This window comes from Helianthus annuus, chromosome 14 (genome assembly GCF_002127325.2).
Source record: "Helianthus annuus cultivar XRQ/B chromosome 14, HanXRQr2.0-SUNRISE, whole genome shotgun sequence".
Classification (NCBI taxonomy): Eukaryota; Viridiplantae; Streptophyta; class Magnoliopsida; order Asterales; family Asteraceae; genus Helianthus; species Helianthus annuus.
Genome location: NC_035446.2, coordinates 170,645,543 through 170,667,786, shown reverse-complemented (window position 1 = coordinate 170,667,786; position 22,244 = coordinate 170,645,543). Strand labels below are relative to the sequence as shown.

Here is a 22,244-nt window from a genome sequence, read left to right as displayed (position 1 = left end):
CGCTAATTATTTACTAAGAAAGCTTCTAATTACGCTATGAGCATAACTCTTAATCTAGACCTCAAACTGATGTCAAATTTTGGGTACAAGTTTATAATTCAGTAACTAAGATGTCTACCCCTTTTTATTCTCAAAAATCATGATTTATGGACATTTGGGCATAATGGTCAACATATGGGCATTTAACGGAAACATGCATACGATCAAGATATCTAATGAACCAAGTTGTATAATCACAGGAGGATATACTAACATGTTATTAGGTCCAAAAGAAGCTCTAAGGCAATCTTAATCTTGACTAAACCGGGCCAGAACTGAAAGTCAAAGCGAAAGTCAAACTATGCGACTTTCGGTTCCAAACCGGGTCTAAACAGAAAATTGTCGAGTTGAACATGTTGGAACATGTTCTTACATTATTTACCAAGTGACATTAATGTTAAAACAGGTTGCATGCATCCTACATTGCTAATTATAAGTTAATTCGGATTTAAGCATTCTGTTGACTTTTTAAAGTTAGCTTTGACTCGACAATTGACATGCTTAGAGTGGGAATCTGAAATTACCCTTTTAAGGGTTTGTTACCCACCTAATTACCTACTTAAAGGTATCTTTAATTCGTGATTTGACAGAGTGCATTTTAATTAATCACGAAGTCAAACCTTAATTACGACGGTTTGACTTTTAGCTAATTAATTAAGCTAGAATGGAGTAAGGGAGGTTAAGGGCACTTACAAGAGTCCTAAGAAGGATTAGGGACCTAATGGAAGTTGGTTGCTGTCCAGGAAAGCTTCAGAGAGTCTTGAACCCAAGTCCAAAGTGAGTAAAGGAAATGGTCACACCTCATGCCCTTATATAGTGAACTTAAATGGTCCAAGATTATGACAAGCAAGTCTACAATGGTTGGGGGATCACCCCAGGTGTCCCTAGAGGGCTAAATACTACCTAGCAAGCCCCTGAATTCAGAAACCATCGTTTTAAGTCGGTGCAACGGGCTGAACAGGCAGCTGTCCAAAAACTGCTGCCAGCGACGGTCTTACGGACCGTAAGCTTGAGGCCTTGCGGTCCGTAAGAACCTCTTGCGAACCGTAAGCTAAAATGGTTACGGTCCGTAACCGACCTTGCTGAAACATGCCCAGGTACCCTCCTTACGGACCGTAAGCCTAGGGCCTTGCGTTCCGTAACCGATGGTCAGAGGACAAAAATTTGCAAACTTTTAAGTCTTGACCATGCAATTAAACCATTTCCGAATTCAGTCCATCTTTTTCAGTAGTGGGGCCATTTGTTCAGCCATTGCATGCTTGGATAGGTCTTACATGTTCCCATCTTCATTTGACCTCTTATGGAACTTGCAAAGTGACGGAAATACCAAGAGCAAGTCTTGGATTCTCTTAATAGTTAACAAGCTTCATAATTATTCTTGATTCTTTCTTATAAGAATTCTTATTTAGCATTATTAGTAGTAACAATCCTGTCAAATCCTGAGTTCACATAAAAGATGGAACTTTATTTATTTGGAAACAACCGGTTATCATATAGGATGACTTTCAAAAGATTTAAGGATCTTGGGATTTATAACATTCGGGTCGCTCAGAGGTGATTTAATAACATGTCGCCCTTGGGTCATTCAGAGGTATTTTAAATAACATGACGCCCTTTAAAATAAAATCCTACCAAACATCTTTTATTTAATCCGGTTTTTCTGACACGTCTGTCTCTCATGGCACGTGTCTTTATTTTAATGGACAGGAATTTTCGAGGTGTTACACATGGCATGTAAGCCTACAACTTATAATGGGGAAATTGATCCCATCGAATGCCAAAGATGGATAGCTAACATGGAAGGGGTGTTCATTCGAAGTCATTGTGACAAGGAAGATCAAGTCATGTTTGCCACGGGGCAACTTTTACGAAGGGCTAAAGATTGGTGGGACTCATATAGTAAGGAGATCGGAGAGAATCGAGTTCAAACTTTAACTTGGCAAGAATTCAAACAACCATTTATCAAGTACCATTGTCCACAATCAGCTGTGGATCGAATCCAAGAAGACTTTCTCCGACTCCGACAAAGGGATGAATCAGTCAATGAGATCACGAACACCTTCCTTGATCAACTGAAGTTTTGTGAAGAAATAGTCGGAACGGAGAGGAAGAAGATTATCCGCTATCATGGCATGCTTAAGGCTGAAATTCGGGAGTTCATAACTCCTTCTAAATGTGAAACTTTGGACGAGATCATTGATCTGGCAAGGGATAGGGAAATTGAGATAAAGAGGCAAGATGAACGTGGGGAGAAAAGGCAAGCCGAGAAGGGGTCAACGCAAGGCTCTTCTAAGAAACCCAAAACGCATGATCAAGGAAAGAAAGAAGCTTCCAAAGGAGGGTTTCCACGATGTAAGACATGTGGAAAACCCCATTCGGGTGAATGTTTATTGGGAAGGAAGGGGTGTTATAACTGCGGATAAGAAGGGCATCCGTACTATAACTATCCGAATCCCAAGAGGGTGTGCTACAATTGTAACGAATCGGGCCATGTGAAAGCTGAATGCCCAAAGCTCAAACAAGGGGTGAAGAAGGAAGGAAAGAAGGAAGAACCCGCGAAAGCTAAGGGAAGGATGTTCCAAATCTCCACGGAAGAAGCAAGAGCTCACCCGAATGTGGTCTCAGGTATCTATATGATAAACTCTATACCCACTTATATATTATTCGATACCGGAGCTAGTAGATCATTCATTTCTAGTGAGTTTGCACGTTTCCCTTTATTCACGATAGAAAGAATGTGTACACCACTCGAAGTAGAAATCGCCGATTGTAAGAGTTACCTTTTGCACGAAATATGTAGAGGTTGTAGAATCACTATAGAGGACGAAGATTTTGATATTGATTTGATTCCCATGGTCTTGGGAGAATTTAAGGTAGTGGTAGGTATGGATTGGTTATCCCGTTTTCACGCGGAAATTTTATGCGAAAACAAAATTATTCATGTGACATCTCCTAAAGGGAAGCGGGTAACCATTCATGGGGAAATGGAGGTAGGGGCAAAATTTTGTACTATCTTAGAAGCAGTTAAGTATGTGAGGAATGGAAGTAAAGCATTTTTAGCCTATGTTGTCGATACGAAATTAGGAGCCTTAAGAATTGAAGATACTAAGATAGTGAATGAATACCCGGATGTATTTACGGACGAATTGCCGGGACTTCCACCCGAGCGGGAAGTCGAATTCCGCATCGAATTAGAATCAAATGCCAAACCAGTAGCCAAAGCCCCTTACCGGTTGGCACCCGCGGAAGTACGGGAATTAATGGTCCAATTACAAGAACTTCTTGACAAGGGTTTCATACGCCCTAGCGTGTCCCCGTGGGGAGCGCCTGTTTTGTTCGTTAAAAAGAAGGATGGGTCGATGAGAATGTGCATCGACTATCGTGAACTTAACAAACTCACGGTAAAGAACCAATATCCACTTCTGAGGATAGATGATCTCTTCGATCAACTACAAGGGGCAAGTTGGTTCTCAAAAATCGACTTGCGATCGGGCTACCATCAAGTACGAGTAAGGGAAGAGGATGTACCTAAGACTGCGTTCAGAACTCGCTACGGACATTACGAATTCTTGGTAATGTCATTCGGGTTAACTAACGCTCCGGCCGCTTTTATGGACCTAATGAATAGGGTATGCCGAAACATGCTAGATCAGTTTGTCATAGTATTCATTGATGACATCTTAGTATATTCTCGTAGCGAGTCCGAACATGCGAGTCATCTACGTCAGGCACTTGAGACGCTTCGAAGAGAAAAATTATATGCTAAGTTTTCTAAATGTGCGTTTTGGCTCAGGGAAGTGCAGTTTTTAGGTCACGTAATTAATGAAAAAGGAATTTTGGTGGATCCTTCTAAGGTGGAAGCTGTGATAAAATGGGTACCCCCGAAGAATGTTAGTGAAGTAAGAAGTTTCCTAGGTCTAGCCGGCTATTATCGGAGATTTATCCAAGACTTCTCCAAAATAGCCCTTCCTTTAACTAAGCTGACAAAAAAAGACGAAAGGTTCGAATGGAGTGATGATCAACAGAAGGCTTTTCGAATATTAAAGGAGAAATTGTCAAGCTCTCCTGTATTAACCCTGCCAGAGGGAACGGAAGACTTAGTGGTATACGCGGACGCATCTCATCAAGGGTTGGGTTGTGTCTTGATGCAACGAGGCAAGGTTATTGCCTACGCTTCAAGACAACTAAAGCAACATGAAATTAACTATCCAACCCACGATCTTGAACTGGCGGCGGTAGTGTTTGCCTTAAAAATCTGGAGGCATTATCTCTATGGAGCAAAGTGTACAATTTATTCCGACCACAAAAGCCTTAAGTATTTCTTTGAGCAAAAGGATCTTAATATGAGGCAACGAAGATGGTTGGAATTGATTACAGATTATGACTGTGACATTCTTTACCATCCAGGTAAAGCTAATGTTGTGGCGGATGCACTAAGCCGTAAAGAATACCCACTACCTATTCGAGTGAAATCAATGAGAATGATAGTTACCCCGAATCTTCTTGAAACAATACGAGAGGCGCAAGAAAAGTCCTTAAATGTCGGTGATCCGAAAAGTGAAAGAACGAAAGGGTTTGAAAATAAATTTGAAGTAAACACAAGTGGGTTACGAACGAGGTTTGGGCGGGTTTGGGTACCGCGACACTGTGAAGCAAAGACTTTATTACTGGAAGATGCACACAAGTCCCGTTACTCGGTTCATCCGGGAGGCACTAAAATGTACCGGGATTTGAAAGAAAATTATTGGTGGCCGGGAATGAAACGCGACATTGTTAAGTATGTATCTAAATGCTTAACATGTTCCCAAGTAAAGGCGGAACATCAAAAACCATACGGGAAATTGCAACCCTTAGAAATCCCGGTATGGAAATGGGAAAATGTAGCCATGGACCTTGTAACCAAATTGCCGAAAACAAAGAAAGGGCATGACGCAATATGGGTCATTGTCGACCGCCTTACTAAAAGCGCCCATATTCTACCCATTCGGGAAACCTTTTCCTCGGAGAGGTTAGCGGAAATTTATGTGAATGAGATTGTTTCTCGCCATGGTGTACCGGTGTCTATTGTTTCAGACCGAGATACGCGATTCACCTCCCGTTACTGGCGGAAGTTTCATGAAGGAATGGGTACCCATTGCATGTGAGGACCGCATACCACCCACAAACGGATGGCCAATCCGAACGAATGATTCAAACTCTCATAGACATGTTGAGAGCATGCGTGATGGATTTCGGGGAAAGCTGGGATGAACATTTGCCATTAGTAGAATTTTCGTATAATAATAGCTACCAAAGTATTATACAAATGGCGCCATATGAGATGTTATATGGGAGAAGATGTAGAACCCCGGTTTGTTGGGGAGAAGTAGGGCAAAGGGAACTCGCACCGAATGATGTAGTGGCGATAACCAAAGAAAAGATCGACATCGTACGGGCTCGATTAAAAGCGGCGCAAGACCGACAAAAGTCCTATGCGGATAAAAGAAGATTCCCTGTTGAGTTCCAAGTGGGGGACCGAGTGTTCTTGAAGGTGTCCCCGTGGAAAGGCATAATTCGATTTCGTAAGCGAGGAAAGTTGGGTCCCCGATACATCGGACCGTTTGAGATTTTAGCTCGAGTTGGAAAGGTAGCCTACCAGTTAGAATTACCTTCCTCGTTAGAAGGGATTCACAATACCTTTCATGTGTCGCAATTACGAAAATGTTTAACGGATGAAACGGCCCATGTACCGCTTGAAGACATTGAAATAGACGAGAAAATGAATTACATAGAAAGACCGGTAGCTATAAAAGATTCCAAAGTAAAGACCCTTCGCAACAAGGAAATCAAGCAAGTTCTAGTCCAATGGCAACACAGAAAAGGGTCCGATCTCACTTGGGAACCAGAAGATGAAATGAGGAAGTTCTACCCGACGTTATTCGGTACGTAATCAGGTTTCGGGGACGAAACCTTTCGTAAGGGGGGTGGACTTGTAACGCCCCAGAATTTAATTATATGTGTTTATATATATATTGCTATAGCATGTCATAAGATATAACTAGGAAATGAACCTAGTTAGAATGTGAATTCGGATTTTAACTAAAAGAATAAATGCTGGCCATTTAAAAATAAGTATGCATACTTGAGGGGTGGAATGGGTAAATAATGAAAGATAGATTTTTAAAACACTGGAAAACACACAACACACCCACATATGCGTGTGTTGGGTCGCCAGGAGCAAGAAGGAGAGAAGAACTCCCCTCATCTTCACAAAGTTTAGCATATTGAAGCCCTAATTATGACCATAACTCTTGCATGTTAATGGATTCTTGATCATCTAGTCCTAACAAAGCTCAAGGTAACAAGAATTTTATGTTTTGGTAATCTTGGATAATTGGGGTTTCAAGAAATCTTAGGGTCTAGATGAAATTGGTAGGATAATGAGTTAGAATCACCATTTAGAGTATGATAAATACTTGAATAATGTTAAATTGGTGTTTAAAGAGAAAAAACCCACTTAGGTTAAGATAATGGTTCTATGTAATATGAAATCTTGTTGTAAAATTTGTTTAAAAATGTTGTATGATGATATTCTGCTTAATTTCGATATGGGAAATTGAATTAGGATGAAGATTGTATGAGATATTGAGTGAAATTGATGTTATTAGAATTATTAATATGAATGGGTCAATTGGGCATAAAATAGTTGTACATTATGCTTAATTATTAGTATGCACGCAAAGTGTTTGTCAAAATGCTCGAATGAATTAATCATAGGATTTACAATGTTGAATGGTTAAAATAGAGAATCGGTTGTTTGTTAATGAAAGTATGTTGATATTGGAATGAAAAGAATGACATAAACCTAAAGCATGTGATTTTTGGATTATAGGGATTAAACAAGAAAGCTCGAGTCACTCCGGATCACATTCAAACAACGACAAAGGTAAGTTCTTGCTTACATAGTATTATTAACATGTATTGTTGTAGCATACTATTGTTCAATGGTTGAAGTTGTTTATTTGTAACGAGTTATTGTAAGCCGTTTATGTAATTTAGATATGGGTCGAATGAGTTAGAAGGGTAATGTAAGAAGTTAAAGAAACTTATGTTTGAAAGAAGGTTTAAAAGGTTTACTTGAGGTTCATATTTGTAATTGATGTTGTATGAATTTTTGTAACAAAAACATCTAACGCTTTGGTTGTATGTAGGTAAAGCGACTTGTTAAATGGCGTTACTTGGATCGAACACATTCATGATGCACACTTCCGTGAAGAAACTAGTCATGGTCAAAACTTTTGTTAAATGCTTTTCTTTTGTTTTAAACGGGTCTTTTGTAAGTCTTATAATCCGATAGGCGTAGATGTTGAACTTGTAGTTAAAAGATTATGTTAGTAGTTTATGTAATGTTTGGGTTAAAAACTTTTGTAACCACTATGTTGATCATTACCAAGTTAAATGTAGAATTTTGGTTTGTGAATTATTCGACCCGTTTACTATTTTGTCAATTGAAAGTTCGTTGTTTCCTTTCAAAAGTTTAGACCTTACACTTTACAACAGAAATGGCTTTCCAAATTGCTGGGTTATGATTATGAAATTTGCTATAAGCAAGGAGTTGAGAATGTAGCAGCATATGCATTATCAAGAGTGCAAGGAATGGTGTTATTCCAACTCAGTCTTAGCTCCATTGATGCTGCATTATGGAAGAAAATTCAAGCTTCTTGGCATCAAGATCCCAATACTAAATGTCTTATTTCTAAACTAGAGCAGGGTGAAGTGGTGTCTAACAGAACATGGGATGGTCAAGTTTTAAAAAAGAAAGGGTAAGGTGTTGATATCTAATGATCAGTCTTTAAAAACTGATATCATGACCTTATTTCATGCATCTCCTATGGGTGGACACTCTGGTATGATCCCTACTCTTACAAAGATAAATGATTTTTTTTGGAAGGGGTGTTATAGGGATGTGCATCGGTTTGTTAAAGAATGCATTGTTCGTCAAAGAGCCAAATATGAAACCACTGCTTCTCTGGGACTGTTGCGACCTCTTCCTGTACCTAATTCTATCTTCAGTGACATCTCTATGGATTTTATTTCTGGGTTCCCTAAGGTTCAAGGTAAAGATACCATTCTAGTAGTGGTGGACAGGCTCACTAAATTTGGCCATTTTCTACTCTTAAGTCATCCTTATTCTGCTGCCACTGTTGCAACCAATGTTATGGATAATGTGTTTAAAATACATGGTTGTCCTGCAACAATAGTGTCTGGCAGGGACCGTGTCTTCTTAAGTGCCTTTTGGAAAGAATTTATGAAGCTGCAAGACATCCAGCTAGCTATGTCATCATCATATCATCCTCAATCCGTTGGTCAGACCGAGGTGTTAAACAGATGCCTGGAATCATACCTCCGAAGCATGAGTATGGATACCCCATTGAATTGGGTAAAGTGGATTCCTTTGGTTCAATGGTGGTACAATACCACTTGGCATGTAACACCCCGTGTTTTCGAATGTCAAAGTCAAAGGTTGACTTTTATTGTAATTAATCTATTTTAATTTTTGTATTATGTGGAGTAAGTGTTGTCCAATCGAATGAACCGAATATTAATCGAATGTGAATCAGTAATCGACGTTGAATTAATCGATAATCAAGCTAATCAATCAATCATCGAACTCGAACCTCGAATTATGCGAACTTTGGTACTTTTATACGTGTGTGTGTGCCTTATGTGCTACTTGTGCATGTTTACTTTATGTCGTTATGTGTGGTGAATCAATCAAATCGAATCAAAACTCGAAAAGCAATCAAACTCAATCGAAAATCGAAACCGAAATGTGAAATTAGGATGCTTATGTTAGATATAGTGGTTGGAACTAAAAGAAATTTGATTAGGAAACTCTATCGTACTCGAATCATCGTTCATCGAAATCGAAAAATCAAAAATCGTCGCAAAACACTCAAAAGGTTGTGCCAATCGAACAGGACATCCTGATCGAACAGGCCAGCCGATCGAACATGCTGTTCGATCGGGCAGCCCATTCGATCAGTGAGCCTGGCCGATCGGTTACACATTTCCCCTTTTGGAAGCCTATAAATAGGGTTGTCATTGTCTTCATTTCCACTTTTGGAAAGTTCTGACCGACCAGCTCCTATTCTTCATCTTTTCTCAGATTTCTCTCAAATCCGGTAAGTTTTCACTCTAAATCTTGTACGTTTTTGTTCATTACACGATTCTACACCTTTCTATCTTTCAAAACTTGGATTTCAACCGTGAAATCACCAAGATCTAGGTATTCTTGGGTGATGTCATCATGGTGTTCTTCAAGAACATCATGTTTTGGCCTCATTCAACCATGAATAGCTTAGATCTAACCGATTTCCATATAAACAAACTAAAATCTATTATAGATCTAGACATTTCACGGTGTGAAATGTTGAAAGACGGATTTTCCGACATTCTTTCAACTCTTTTACACTCAACATGCTAGAACCGGTAGAAACGGAGCTTGAACCAGCTCACAAACCATTTTAACAAACACGTGGTTCAAGGTTCGGATTCTAACTACGAGGTTCACCGATTTCGGGTTAAACGTTAAACTGCCATTCCGAACAGTTTACTGGCCGGACTTGGGTGATTCCTGTCCGAACCGGTGAAACAAGTAAGAACCCATGAAACACCCCTTCTAAATTCATGCTTGAAACGTCACAAAACGACACTTAATCAAATCGCCAAAATAAATAAAAAAAAATAAAATAAAAATTTGGGCATGACCCGTTCGCATTTTGAACAACTTCCCTGTTTATAATATATCAAATACTCAAATAACGACACCTTCAAAAACATAAGGAAGATCTTAACATTTAAACTACCGATTCAAAAACATCAAGTTTAAGATACTTAAATATTCACAAACATCTAGTTAAAACTTAAAACTTCAACACTACTAACTTTAACAAAAGCCTTTAACTAATAAGGTTACTACAAAAGTTGCGGAAGCGCATCACGGGTGATCAAGGTGTGTTCGTATCCGAGCGACGCAATGACAATCATACGGGTGCTTTACCTACAATCATTCAACAAAATATATTAGTGTGGTACACATAACGTTTTCATCCTATCACAATACATATTCTCGGATTTACAAGATATCTTACCAAATGTTCTTATTTCATTCCAATTCATTCTAGTCAAATAAACACAACTATTTCTCATTCACTTCCAATAACCCGTTTAGTATGGATCAAGGAGAAAACTTCCATTAAATTCCTTCTCATCCGAACCCGAACCGACCCAATCACTATGGACCAATACGGATTGCTACTTTCACGTTCTCACTTGAACATTTACCTTAATTGAATATCAATTATCAAAGGAAACAATATCAATAAACTCACAACTAAACATGTAAGTAACGAACTTACCTCGATCTTGAGCCTTTGTTTGTGATCCGGAACTAGCTCCTTCTTCTTTCGTTCCTACACGTAATCATTCTTATTTAGATCATAGCCCTTACATTCATAACCATACTTTCAAGTATCAATGCTACTCATATAACAATTGACAATACATTAATTTCATCATACAATTCCATTCGCTCATGATTTATTCAAGGCTACTTAGATTATCATTGAGGCTTTTCATCAAACACCTAACATGCGTACTACTTATCAAGCCTTATGTACATGTATCTTATGCATAAATTCACTAGAATACATCATCTTTCACATAATCAACCACTCATGTTCAAATATTCATTCTACACAATATAATCTACCAATATTCTATCATTCATACAATTTTACTTGAAGATTTACTCAACTAATCAATTACCTACTCATTATCATACTAGAACAAGTGGGTTTTTCCCAAAATCTTTAGTAAATCAAATTCAAGCACAATACACCTTCTACATGATGATTCTAACTCACATGCAATCTAATTTCATACTGAATCGCGAATTGGTATAAACCCTAGTTCATCAACAAGCATCAATTTATGAGATTTTATCTTACCTTATGCTCAAAACACTTGGATTAGAGAGTATTTAGACACTAGCATTCGATTATTGACTCTAATCCTTCACAAACTTGCTGAATTTTGATGTTAATTGATGTGGTTAGGGTTTCCCCCTTGTTCTTCCTTCCTGGTCGCGACTCACACAACCCACAAATACTGGGTTTTAATTTCTTTAACTCATATGTTTCTAAATGTTACACTACCAACCCTCAAGTTATGTTTATTGATCCTTATAACCCATTCCATATTTTATAAACTTTCTTTAGATTTTTAATACAATTACCATAACTAATTATATAATACTTTTAAGTGTTGAAGCATTCTATTTTATAAGTTTTGGGATGTTACAACCCATGTCCTATGATTCAACTTGTTGTCAAAATACCTCGAAATCATATCAAAACAGCCAAGTGTTAGACGGCAGGCCGACCAGGTCAGAAATGCTGGCCGAACGGTTAGGCAGTTCGAACGAATAACCCAACCGAACGGACTTACCAGCCGACCGACCGGGCCAGCCGATCGGCTGACACATGGACCCACACATCACAAGTTCATGAAGTGTACTATTGACGAGGTAATGCTCGATCGAATGTGCTATTCGATTGGTAACATTACTGTTCGAATCATGAGATATTACACTTCAACACTTAACCACTTTTCAACTCGTTTGACGCATTGGAGTGCCACCCGATCGAGCCTACCACCCGATCGAGTGACACTCTGCTAAGGGTCTACACTGAGGTAACCTAACCGATCGGTTGGACTAACCGATCGAACGGTCCGTTCGATCGACCGACCTGAAAGGTAAGGATACTTCAATGTGTCCTGATAATGCTGCAAAAACTTCAAAAGTTCAAACCATCATACACAAACACATCCTTCCCAAAGGAAGAAACAATCCACTTGAACTGTCCAAGCCGATCGAGCCTTCCGGCCGATCGAGCAGGCTATCCGAACGGTTAGACCAACCGAACGGATAGTGCTGTTCGATCGACCAGACTGATCGACCCAATTTCACTTGTTGCATTTCCGTGTTACTCATCGTTACGCTATCAAACTATTCAGGCTAACCTACTCTCAGCGCTCCCTTCAATCCATAATCAATCACTATGAGTATACTCGATCCCTTTTTGCTTTCAGCACTTTTGGGTGTTACATACGTTACTTATCAAAATCACAATCAGTTACACTATACAAACAATTTGAACGCTAACCAATTGCATGTATTACTTGACTAAATGAATGTTGTTTATTATGTTTACACGTGGAGTGCTATCTACCTGCCTTAGCAACATAGTACTATAGTTTGGACTCAGCACCCGTTCACACGGGGGTTGTTAAGGACAATTACTTGCATGGATTACGGTGGTATTCATGTATTGCGAACTGTCTCGGACAGTCAATCCGCAGTCGTTGGTATCGATGGTCCCATGTCGATAATTAACATGCTTCGTTTTCCTCTGTGTACGTGCCTGGTTATGCGTAAACTATTCGAACTCTATATGCTATTATCAAACTTGTGTACTCACCTTTACATTATATGTATTGACTTTATTTTAACGTATGTGACAGGTGTTTAAGATGCATTCTTGCTAGGGAAGCGAGGCTAGAATAAAGCTCTAGAGCCCAACAATTAGTTGTAGGTAGTGGTCTACCTAGGGGTCTCTGGAAGCAGATAAACAACTGCCATGGAGCCGTTGGAGTTGTCTGATCAGGGGTCTAGGGCATTAGCTGTCTGTAGATCTTGTCTAGATGGGTCTCAATGACTTTGGGCAGTACTTTATTCATTTGGTTTGTAATAATTGAATCCGAGTTGTCGGAACGGAATTATTTGCCTAGTTGTTTTCTATGATAACTTGTTTATTTATTTGGGATACGGTATGGGACGTATCATTTAACTGAATTTGTAATAATAGTTGTTGTGGAGACTTCTGGACAATCTGTTTCGCTCAGTGCCGCGCCCCGATGATTCCGCCATCGGTTGGGGTGTGACATGGCATTCGGCTATCAAAATGTCTCCTTTTGAAGCCCTATTTGGAGTTAAACCTAGTGTCCACATTCCCTATATTCCTTGGATACTTCGGTGGCAGCAGTGGAGGACTATCACAGGGATAAAGAGGGAATGATCATGAAACTTAAAGCTAATTTAGAAAGGGCCAGAAATCGAATGAAACAAATGGCTGATGGGAAGATGTCTGACAGAGAATTTAAACAAGGTGATTGGGTATATGTTAAATTACACCCTTTTGCACAACATTCTCGCAAAACACATCACAACAGAAAATTATCTCCTAAGTATTTCGGTCCATTTCTGGTTTTACAACGTATTGGGAAAATAGCTTACAATTTGGACTTACCAGATAATGCACAAATCCACCACACGTTTCATGTATCACTGTTGAAGAAGGCTCACGGATACTGTGCTGACTGGTCCTATACCTCAGGGTCCTCGATTTGTGCTGCAACCACGAGCCGTGTTAGATAAACAAATGGTTAGGAGAGGATCTACTACTACGATTAAACTGTTGGTTCATTGGGAGGGCTTACCAGTGTCAGAAGCTTCTTGGGAGTTCATGGATGATTTTCAGCTGCGTTTCCCCAATTTTCATTTTTGAGGACAAAAAAATTTAAAAAGAAGGGGTATTGTTACATAATAGATAGTAGTTGAGGGTAGGAAATGTAATATGCTGTAATAGAAGGACTCTAGTGTAATATTGTTGTAAGTGGTAGTTGATGGTAGTTATAAAAGATAACAACCCCAAGCTGGAATTTCCCTCCTCTCTTTGTATTCTCAATTCAGGCTATCAACAAGTTTATTACCTTTATATTTCAAAATCGTTAGCTTATATTAAAAAAAATGATACAACGTCGAAGCTGAAGCTTAAATTGTGGCTAACAAGTATGAGTCCGAGCTTTACATATGAAGCTTGAACCGGCTCTTGAGCTTAAATAGATGTTTTATTTATATATAAATTATATAATTCATAAGTTTATAGATTTTATATACCTTCATTGACTAATTTAAAACTGTTATTGAAGAAAACAAATAAAGTTATGTAACAAAATTAATCAGAGAAGTTCTCAATAAAAATGTACCTCAAATTAAAGTAGTTTAATAATATTTAAAAAAAAAATTAAACCCCCAACAATACTTTTGATATTTGAATTCTTTTAATAACTTGGGCCTTGGAGAGCAGGTGTCATAATGTCCGAATGTTGCGCAAGGTTTCCAAAACAGAACATGGGCTTAGTTGCTTACCACTATTGCACCTGTTTTCACTCTTTCTCCATATTTACGGTCAGGGCCTCGCCCTTCTTTCATACATACCCATACAATAACTATTACATTATATATTTATTTACTATAGTTTTTATAAGCTTTGATTAAGAGTTAATAATACGTGTTTATTTAGTTATATTTAATACCAACTACTTTAGAATAATATGTTACTTCTTGAGAGTCTGGTGGGTCTCATGACGGAGAGGGTGAAATCCGAGCTTTAGAGTGTCTAAATATAATGATTTATGTGTATTTATGTGTTTATTTGCTTGGAATGAAGTGACTACGAGAATTTGGTGTTTTGCAGGTAAAGTACGTAATTCGGTGCATTTACGAGGGTTAAAGATGAAGTTACAAGCATAGGATGTGATGTTGCAGCTCAAGAATGAGTTTCGAAGCTTATTCGGGTGATATAAAGGCTCACGAGTGGAAGAAGTGTGAAAAAGTGAAGTTCAGGGGCTGATTGGCACTTTATTGAAAGTTATTTTATATTTAATTGTGCAAGAAATTTGAAGAAATAAAGTTGAGGGGCCATTCGGTAATTTATGAAAGTTGTGTGGAGCCTTTATGTTCAAGAATCAAGAAAGATTATAAGTCTAGGGGCCATGTGGTACTTATTTGGAAGTTATGTGGGCTTATATATTAAAGGAGATTGAAGACATAAAGTATAGGGAGTAAATTGTCATTTGGTGAAAATGTGAAAGAAAGAAGAGAAATGGGGGAATTGGTTCGATCGTAGCTTACGAGTGTACTTTCGTAGCTTACGAGTTGTGATGGCATGGATGGTATTGGGACAGAACTTTTAAACTGTAAGCTACAGGTTTCAACTTGTAGCTTACAAGTCATCATATGCAGCAAGTCAGATACGACCGTAGCTTACGAGTTCAGACTCGTAGCTTACGGTTTGGGCCAATATGTGAACAGAGTTTTAAAACTGTAAGCTACGAGTTCAGACTCGTAGCTTACGACCCGGTAAAGTGAAAAAACGTGAATTAAGGCCTTTAAGGTATAAATTAGGGTTTTCAAAGTGGGGAATCATTATCATTCATACACAATCGACCAAGGGCACTCCAAGACTCAATTTTCAAGGCTTCTTTCACCCAATTCCATCAAGATTCTCCATTCAATCACCGAATCAACCATGATTTCTTCATCAAATCAAGCTTTTGAAGATTCTTCGTGCGAGATGAGCGGCTAAACTTTTTATGGTTTCCTCCGGATGGAGGGTTTTTGTAAGTTAATGAATATTATGTGTTTGATACAATCGTTTTAACCTGGTGATCTAAGCATTCGATGCTTTTCACCATTGATTTGATTTCTTGATTGTAAACAGTTACGTTTATTTAAACCTTAATTTCTAAGCATTCAGTTCCCGAGAGTTCTAGTAATTGGGATATATTTGACATGGGGTTAGGGTTTGTAAATTGTAATTGATAATCATTCGATAACCTCCCGTTATGTATTGACCGGAGTACTTAGTCGTTGGTTATCACAATTAATTAATCGAGTTTAATACCTATGTCTATGTAGGTTACGATTAAACACATAGTTGAAGTTAATTGCATAACCTGAAATCTGGAGGAACCATCTTTCTTCCTACTGATTTAAATCACACTTTTTACTTGTTAATTTAGCTATTTCTCACAATTGTAGTAGTTAATTGAAACTTTTCATTACGACACTTTCCACAATCCTCCTCTGGTTCGATATCCGACTTATCCTATCTACATAGTTTAGTTGGTTTTTTGCATGTCACTAACGACAGACATCAAAATGGCGCCGTTGCCGGGGAGGCGTGCGCAAAGTGCTTAGTGTTAAGTTCTAGTTTAGTTAAATATACAAAAAATCCAAAAATAGTGTCTCTTTAGTTTGTTCTGTTTTGTACGGATTTACGCGAGGTTTTCTTGTTTTTGTGTTTGTGCAGGTGATCTAGGAAGTGTATGCATCATACTCGGAATTCCGGGAAGTCATCACCATTAGTGTTCGACCCAGAGATCGAGAGAACAGTAAAGCATACAAAACGAGTACTACATCGTGAGAACAAGATTCTACAATCACCTATACCAACATCTAAAGCAATGGAGAACATAGCAACACCGGAGAAACAACCCGCAACTTCACAACCACAACAATTCTCGCCAACACCTACCCAACCTTCACCAAACACTACCATACCACCACCACCACCACAGTCTACACAGCCTACTTCTACATCTCCAGTACCACCATTCTCAACCTTTTTCCCAAACTTTGATAACAATCAACCAACTTCCACCCAAACAACATCTCTTCAACACCCAACTACAACGCAGACTGTCAATTTACAACAGTCGTCTCCTTACGTTAGAATCATTCCTGATGACACTCCATCACCGATTCAAACTCAAGCATCTAATGCAACATCAATTCAGCAAGCCACTCGACCGGTTATTTCACAGCAAAGTCAGCCAATGCCAAATCTTTATAGATCAACCATCTATGATCAAGGAAATAACTCAGGTGATTTTGATGATGGCTATGAGGAATATGATAACTACATGGGTCAAAATGAGAGACAAGTGGTTAACACGGGTAGCTATGAGAGGCAAACAGTCGGATTGGGTGCGGCCGAGAGAGTCAATCAAGGGAACGTAGGGTATCAACAATATGTGCAACCAATGCCTATACAACAGATGCCACAACGATATCATCAACCTGACCCACTCAATCAGCAGCCTGCTCCGAGAAGGCCGGTAGTGGACATTCCATTACCACCGCCGGCACCTCAGATGCAGGGTCAGGCAAGACCGCTGCCACGAAATTTACACCGACCGGTGATTTTACCTGAAAGAATTCCACGACGAAATAATCAAGGTCCAGTTCGGGGCATAGAGAGCCACTTCAGGCCTGCTATAGTTAACAACCCATCACCGGTTGTGATCCCGCAATTACAAGGAGGGCGGTCATTCGAAGTTCGAACGCAATCAATATCCAGTCTGCCTAAGTTTCATGGTCACGCACATGAAGAACCATATCTACACATTGCTGCATATGATGCACGTTGCAACACAATCAGCAGCCAAGGTTTCTCAGTTGATGATGTGAAATTGGTACTTTTCCAATTCACACTTGAAGACAAAGCGCAGCAATGGTTTCATTCGCTGCCATCAGCTTCGATCTTCACATGGGGCGAAATGCAGCAACAATTTTTAGATGAGTTCTATACTCATTTGCGTACTAACAATGCAAGGAAAGATATTCGAGCGTTTCGACAACAGCCCGGTGAGTTATTTCACGAAGCGTTCAATCGTTTCAAAATGATGCTCAAGAATTGTCCACATCATGAGATATATTTATGGGAGCTGATTAATACATTCCACGAAGGCCTAACAGATGAAGATGCCAGGGATGTAAATTCAATATCCAATGGTACTTTTGGAATGAATTACGAAGAAGATGATTGGGAATATTTGGAGAGAAACGCAAGGGCGTCAAAACGCAAAGCTCAATCCTCTAGAAGTGCACGACATTCGACAGTGAGAGCAGTAGAGAATCCACCAGAGGTAAATGGTCAGTTTCCATTGTGTGGACATTGTGGAGATCTAGGGCATATAGCGGATCAATGCCCAGGCATAATTGGTGAAAATGAAGAGGTGAACTATGTGCAAGGTGGGGGTAGTGGAAGAAATTTCAATATGCAATCCAACACATATCACCCGGGCCTTAGAAATCACCTGAATTTTAGCTATGGGAATGCGAATAATCAGCAAAATCCGGGATTTCAAGGCAACAATCAGTCTGGCGGTCAAAGAAACTTCAATCAGAACAGATTTCAGGGCAACTTTCAAAGTGGCTACCAAAATGATCAAAGAGGACAAGCTGGGTCGTCTAACACTTCGGGGGGTAATGATATGATGGAGATGTTGAAATCAATTCAGCTTGACTTACAGAATCAAAGACTTGAATTGAAAAATCTTGTTCAGAAGGAGGAGATGCGAGATAAAGCTGTTCAGTCACTAAACACACAAATGGCCCAACTTGCAACCGATGTGAAGGAGTTGAAACAGCAAAACGGGAAGCTTCCCAGTGACACTCAAACGAACCCCAAGCACGGGAAGAATATACCAGTCAGCGGGGTAACTTTCGTTCCTAAAATCAATTTGAATGAAAAATTTTTAACTTCTTCTGTTTCCCATGTGATTGCAGGTTTAAGTGGCGCAAATGAGGATGGAGATGGGTGTGACTCAGGAGAGCCGGTCATCCCGATTCGAGTGGGAAAGTTAAAAATCCACAAGGCATTATTGGATTATGGAGCTGGGATGAGTGTTCTTCCCGGTAGCCTATATGACCAGTACGACTTTGGTCCGTTACACGCAATTGATCAAATGGCCATGTTTGCGGATGCGAGTTTAAAGCAACCTCGAGGGGTTGTAAAGGATGTGGTAATTCAGCTCGGCGAGTTCTACTACTCGGTCGATTTTATGGTGGTTGATTATGCAACCGCACCGACCTACGCACAACCGAAGGTAATTTTGGGTCGCCCGTTTCTGTATACAGCAAATGCACAAATCGACTGCAGGAATGGGATGGTAATTTTAAGTTACAAGAATCGTAAGCTGTATTTCAATGTATTTTTAAAATCTATTGCTTATGATCTTCTGAATGAGGTGAGTCCCACAGGTGCTACTAATGAGATTGGTTCGAGTGGAGGTAATTTTTGTAGGTCTGAGTTAACGAATAATGGAAGGCAGGTGAACAAGACAGTTGTGAGAGGAAGAGCAATTGCAGGAAAACCACCCGATGGTGGGAGTGAGTGGGGCAACAAGGCTGAAGTTGAACTCAACTGGCGTGGAGCTGCGAACCTTCCACAAGATTGGACGATGATGTATGGAGAGAAATGGGAGAGAAAACGTGCAGCTGAACCACCCTGAATGTCAGGTACGGTCTGGCTGAAGACCTAAAACTTAGCGCTCTCGGGAGGCAGCCCGAGGATGTAGAGTATTGTATTTTGGTTTGGTTTCGCTTTGGTGTGTTTGTGTTTTGACAGGTTTCTACGTTCCATCTTCACGGATGCAATGAATCAAGTGTGGGGATGTTTGGCAACATCCCCGGTGAGATCTCAAAGAATCTACGAGGGGCGTATGTTCCGGTTAGATCGCAGCAGCTACACCACTACAATCACTCACTTGTTTTCTGATCAGGTGCATGTGTTTATCTATCTTACTTTGTTTTTGGTGTGTTTTGTTGTTTTTGGTGGTGTGAACCTTTGTTTTGTTTAGGGGATGCGTTTTGGTTGTTTTGTTATGAGTTGGCCGCTCATATAGGGTTGTTGTTTTGTTTTCCCGGGCTTATATTTTAAAAGCACCATACATTGCGGACAATGTATCCCAAGTGTGGGAATGGGGGAGCCTGGGAAGGGATTTGTGGATAAAGCTTTGAAGCGATTGAAAGTGGTTGAAATCGATGAAATTTGGTAAAAATTGAAAATGTTGAAAATTTTAAAATTTTTCATCGCCTTAAACAAGCTAATTGGATACGAAAACCTAAAGTTTCAATCACTAATAGGCTTCTTACCGGTAGTAGGCTAGATTAGTCCCTTGTTATGGTTGTCCCTTTAAGTTTCATGAGAGTAGGTTTGACAAGTGTTTTTATAGAAAATGAGTGAAAAGAGATGTCTATCTAGGGGTAACATGTTTAAATTGCATATGCTACATGTCGTCAATCCTTTTTACTTTTTCTTGGTGAGATCTTGAGCCTGTAGACGGATAGGATACATTATATGATGAATTCGTTTGTTGAGTGCAGGCTACGTGTTATTCTGTGTTAGAACTTGTATAATTCGATGCATGCTGAGACTGTGGATTTGACATGTGCACATAGATGATAAAGGCATTAGGATTTCCCGTTACACCCTTTGTGTTTGTGCTTCTTTTGCGTTATTCACCAATTTCCCTTAGTAGCCCTGTTGAGCCTAACTACCTTTTGTTTGTTCGCCCATTATCTATTGTGAAAAACCGACCGTGATGATATTGTTATGAAAAAAAAAGAGAAAAAAAAAGAAAAATAGAAAAATAAGTGAAGAAAAAGGAAAAAGAAAAGAACAAAAATATAAGTGTTGTGAATATCGTCTATGTTCTTGGGTAGAAACCAACCCAATAGTATAAGTTGTGTTTGAATAAAGTTATCACGGTTTGGTCATTGTTTGTGAGCCAACTAGAAAAGAAAAATAACCTAAAAAAAAAATTATTTTACTACCTTTACCCTAAGCCCAAAACCTGAAAGTCCTTTTGATGTGTGCCATGTTAGATGATACAGTGGAGGTGTGATTGTCATACAAGCCTATGATTACAAAATTTCATGTTTGCTTATTGAGTGTTTATATACTAGCACATTACACGCTAGTCCAGATATTAAACCGAGAGGAGTGATCATTGTGAGGGGTGTGTAGCATGTGTTAATTGTAAACATGTTAGTTTTAGATAGACAAGTCTTGAGTTTTGAAATTGAATCATTTACTTGTCAGACTGTCAATCTCGATTGTGTCAGTCTATGGGATGGGTATGACTTGGGACTGAACAGGTTGAATCGGTTAAGGGGTTTAGAGGTGTTCTTGCTATGGTGACTAGTTTTAGTTGGTTTGCTTGGGGACAAGCAAAGGCAAGTGTGGGAATGTGATGGAGAGGGTGAAATCCGAGCTTTAGAGTGTCTAAATATAATGATTTATGTGTATTTATGTGTTTATTTGCTTGGAATGAAGTGACTACGAGAATTTGGTGTTTTGCAGGTAAAGTACGTAATTCGGTGCATTTACGAGGGTTAAAGATGAAGTTACAAGCATAGGATGTGATGTTGCAGCTCAAGAATGAGTTTCGAAGCTTATTCGGGTGATATAAAGGCTCACGAGTGGAAGAAGTGTGAAAAAGTGAAGTTCAGGGGCTGATTGGCACTTTATTCAGGGGCTGATTGGCACTTTATTGAGAGTTCAGACTCGTAACTTACGGTTTGGGCCAATATGTGAACAGAGTTTTAAAACTGTAAGCTACGAGTTCAGACTCGTAGCTTACGACCCGGTAAAGTGAAAAAACGTGAATTAAGGCCTTTAAGGTATAAATTAGGGTTTTCAAAGTGGGGAATCATTATCATTCATACACAATCGACCAAGGGCACTCCAAGACTCAATTTTCAAGGCTTCTTTCACCCAATTCCATCAAGATTCTCCATTCAATCACCGAATCAACCATGATTTCTTCATCAAATCAAGCTTTTGAAGATTCTTCGTGCGAGATGAGCGGCTAAACTTTTTATGGTTTCCTCCGGATGGAGGGTTTTTGTAAGTTAATGAATATTATGTGTTTGATACAATCGTTTTAACCTGGTGATCTAAGCATTCGATGCTTTTCACCATTGATTTGATTTCTTGATTGTAAACAGTTACGTTTATTTAAACCTTAATTTCTAAGCATTCAGTTCCCGAGAGTTCTAGTAATTGGGATATATTTGACATGGGGTTAGGGTTTGTAAATTGTAATTGATAATCATTCGATAACCTCCCGTTATGTATTGACCGGAGTACTTAGTCGTTGGTTATCACAATTAATTAATCGAGTTTAATACCTATGTCTATGTAGGTTACGATTAAACACATAGTTGAAGTTAATTGCATAACCTGAAATCTGGAGGAACCATCTTTCTTCCTACTGATTTAAATCACACTTTTTACTTGTTAATTTAGCTATTTCTCACAATTGTAGTAGTTAATTGAAACTTTTCATTACGACACTTTCCACAATCCTCCTCTGGTTCGATATCCGACTTATCCTATCTACATAGTTTAGTTGGTTTTTTGCATGTCACTAACGACAGACATCATCTCATCGTCCAATTGGAGATCAATTGCTAGTTTTTATAACATATGTAACAACAATGGTGAACCTGATACGAAAACACGGAT

General features: G+C 39.1%; 1 long non-coding RNA gene across 1 annotated transcript; it reads right to left on the bottom strand.

Annotated features, from left to right (window-relative positions):
- Window positions 1-9,849: 9,849 nt before the first annotated feature.
- On the bottom strand, window positions 9,850-11,178 carry LOC110906301. Its single transcript, XR_002573810.2, has 3 exons — window positions 11,031-11,178; window positions 10,440-10,493; window positions 9,850-10,081 (listed from the first exon to the last, which is right to left on the bottom strand). It is a non-coding gene; the product is annotated as an uncharacterized LOC110906301 (long non-coding RNA).
- Window positions 11,179-22,244: the final 11,066 nt, after the last annotated feature.